The sequence below is a fragment of the Mastomys coucha genome, chromosome X, assembly GCF_008632895.1.
Source record: "Mastomys coucha isolate ucsf_1 chromosome X, UCSF_Mcou_1, whole genome shotgun sequence".
Classification (NCBI taxonomy): Eukaryota; Metazoa; Chordata; class Mammalia; order Rodentia; family Muridae; genus Mastomys; species Mastomys coucha.
This window is the reverse complement of record NC_045030.1, coordinates 103,749,188-103,752,819: the sequence shown is the minus strand read 5'-3', so window position 1 is coordinate 103,752,819 and position 3,632 is coordinate 103,749,188. Positions and strand designations below refer to the sequence as shown.

At 42.3% G+C, this 3,632-nt stretch overlaps 1 long non-coding RNA gene across 1 annotated transcript; it reads right to left on the bottom strand.

The window, feature by feature from the left end:
* Positions 1 to 500: 500 nt before the first annotated feature.
* On the bottom strand, positions 501 to 3,171 carry LOC116093931. Its single transcript, XR_004119898.1, has 3 exons — positions 3,092 to 3,171; positions 2,023 to 2,132; positions 501 to 545 (listed from the first exon to the last, which is right to left on the bottom strand). It is a non-coding gene; the product is annotated as an uncharacterized LOC116093931 (long non-coding RNA).
* Positions 3,172 to 3,632: the final 461 nt, after the last annotated feature.

Genomic DNA, 3,632 nt, shown 5'->3' with positions numbered 1-3,632 from the left:
TAGATAGACACACACACACATATATAGATACACACACACACACACACACACACATATATGGGTGTGGTGACCCAGCACTTGGGAGGCAGAAGCAAGTGGAACCCTGTGACTTCCAGGCCAGTCTGGTCTACAGAATGAGTTCCAGGACAGCCAAAGCTACACAGAGAAACCATGTCTCCAAAAATTAAAAACCAAAAAACAAAATTAAAAAAAAAATCACAAAACAAACCAAACAATAACAGAAAAACAAAACAAAGCAAGCAAGCAAACAAACAAACAAAAAACAAATACATACAAAAGACAGACAGGTCATCTTCCTCAATGTCCCAGGAAATAGTCAGATTAAACTACAAATTTAAGTGAGGAAACAGATGAAGGAAAGAGGTGTTATAGAACTTCACTAGCCTGTGTTGACTAGGCCCTGTTTTAATTACCCATAGTACCAAATACAAAAGTGAGGTTGAGACAGGAGTATTGCTTTTGAATTGGACACCAACCTGTACTACATAGGAGTTCCAGGCCAGTGAGAGGTACCCAGCAAGACCCTGTGGCAAAAACAAAGTAAGATAAACAAACAGTAAGACAAAACCACAACATTGATTCCATTTCACATTTTAAAAGGGCACAAGATAAGTTGGACAAGTATTTTTATTTATCTAATCCCTTTTGACTACATTTCTTTGAACATAACTCCTTATAATAAATTGAGTCCAATGGACCTACCTATTCCTAACGGGTAGCTGTTGGAAACCAATTCGTGATTATGAACTATGAAGGCACATTCCACTCAAAATAGGTCTTAACATGCCATGGATATGAGCCAAAAAACAGGGTCTACCTCTGCCACCTAGATTTTTCAGAAAATCGTTAAAAAGAAATTGACGGGCTGGCGAGGTGGTTCAGCGGTTAAGAGCACCGACTGATCATCCGAAGGTCCTGAGTTCAAATCCCAGCAACCACATGGTGGCTCACAACCATCTGTAATGAGATCTGACATCCTCTTCTTGCATCTGAAGTCAGCTACAGTGTACTTACATATAACAATAAATAAATCTTTGGGCCAGAGTGAGCAGAGGTCCTGAGTTCAATTCCTAGCAACCACATGATGGCTCACAACCATCTATACAACTACAATGTACTCATATGCATAAAATAAATAAATAAATTTTTTTAAAAAAATAAATAAAAATAATAATAAAAAAAAGAAATTGGCAAAAGGGGCTAGAGATGGCTCAGCAGTTGGGAGCACCGACTGCTTTTCCAGGGGTCTTGAGTTCAAATCCCACCAACTACATGGTGGCTCAGAACCATCTGCAATGGGGTCTGGTGCCCTCTTCTGGTGTGTCTGAAGAGAGCAATGGTGGTGTACTCATATACATAAAATAAATAAATAAATCTAAAAAAGAAAGAAAGAATGAGAGAGAAAGAAAGAAAGAAAGAAAGAAAGAAAGAAAGAAAGAGAGAGAGAGAGAGAAAGAAAGAAAGAAAGAAAGAAAGAAAGAAAGAAAGAAAGAAAGAAAGAAGTTGGCAAAGCAACATGAGAGGAACAGAATTTGAAAAAGCCTTTCCCGAATGCACTAGCAGTGGAGTCTTAGGACAGAGGCTGCTTTTGGGTTTCTAACAGATCAGGTCTAAACATCTGCTCTAAAGAAAACAAACAAAAATAACGGTGAAAAGGTGAGGGCAGGATTTTAATTAAAATAACCATTTTGGCAAGACAGAAATTAAGCATTGGGCCATTTGTGATTTGGTCACACTGTGGTCTAGTTGATCATTACATTAGTTCGGATTCTGCCAGGTGGCCATGGAGAAAGCCTTATCTCCCTATTAGCTTAGGGACAATGTTATTTCCTTGAAATAATTGCTTCTGCTTAGGGGGTGCTTTAATCTCGGAGTGATCTGTGCTCTTCCTGAAATCCAAGGCGATTACAGGTTTAGGACAATGAGTGGAGACTTTCAGGGCCTGCCTTTTAGAGAACCTGGGACAGACCATGGTGAAAGCTGATAGTAAAGCAATCTCACCTTTGTGTCTTCCGCCTTGAAGTGGAATGAGTAGGTTAGGTTAGGGATTTACCACTTTTCAAACAGCCTTCGAATAATTAACATGCCCATGTGCTTCATGAGATGGCTGTCTGAAAGAAAACGGGTAGATTTTTAGAATAATAAGGCAGAGAAGTACAGGTGAGGAATTTAGTGCTTTTTCGTATAAAGTGTTTTGAATTATTTGTTCTACTAGTATGAAAGCTTATGAATAAATGTTTAGAAAACTCATATATAGTGAGTTCTCTCTCTCTCTCTCTCTCTCTCTCTCTCTCTCTCTCTCTCTCTCCCTCCCTCCCCCCCACACACACACACTCGCGCATGCTAAGATCATACATTCCAAAACAGCCCTGGATTTTAGAATTAATGACCAGAAAACGAATGAGGGGAAGGACTTGGTTTTCTTAACTGGCATTTCTTGTCAAATGATGAAAATATGGCACTTTACAGGGCCTTCCAAAACCCAGGCCTGGCCTCTGCAAGTAAAGTAGAACATTTAGGAGGGTGTAATCTCTAGTCACTAATGTACAAAAGCTGTCATGCTCATTCAAAATGCTAGGCCAGGCCCTGCAGAGGCACTGGGAGGCTTTCACTCACATGTAATTAGTACTACTTCCGTTTTAGCTATAACTATTGCCTGCCTTTCTAGGTATAGTGAAGCAGACAACAATTATAAACAACCTAAGGAACAGAGAGCTTTGGACCTTGTGGTAGCCTACGTAGCGGGCTTAGGATCTCTCTGTACAGCTGCCTCCTATTCCAGCAGCCTTTGGAGCCCAGGCAACTCCCCTGTGAACCAGAGCCCATCTCCACTCCAAGACCTACTGATCAATTGCTACCCTTCCTTGTTCCTGGTTTGGGAAAAGGGCTCTGCCTATGTGAGTATAGGGGTAGGGAGAGCCCTTCTGTAAATAACTATGACAGGCCGGTTTTCTCCCAAAAGTTCTGAGAGATGGTCAAATGAAAATGCAGATTTGGGTGGGGAAAAGAAATGACGGACCCCTTCCCACCACTACCACCAAAAGGAACCATGAATGTAGTTCCAGCTCACCTAGGATCCCTCCTGTTCTGTGGCTTCCTCCCAGCCTCAGGAAGACTTGGCCTGGGTCCATAGGGAGTCCAGTGGGCATCCAGTAATACCTAGGCCCAAGAAAAGCAAGTGGGAATCAATGAAGCCCACCTTCAGGGGTTTACAGACTAGATAGAGTAGGAGTTGTAAATGCCCAATGCTGCCTGTAGCCCACAGTCCACAGTCCTTGCATTTCCCTGGACTTGGGTCCCCAGGAACAGGAAGTAGGGCCTGCTTGTCCCCATACCACCGCTTTCTGTCCCCAAACCACCAGATCTTTCTGATAGGCAGGCACATATTTGCCACAGAAGTCTAGAGTGGGATAGGACACTTGCCTTCCCCTGCCATCTCCCTGCAAACACACACACACACACACACACACACACACACACACAGTAGCAGTAATCAAAACAAAGGGACCCTTAAACGAGTGTCTCATCTGTACTTTCAGAATTCACATGAGACCCAACACCTAGCCCTATGTTTGGCCAGTGCACATATAGGTGTGTGTGTGTGTGTGTGT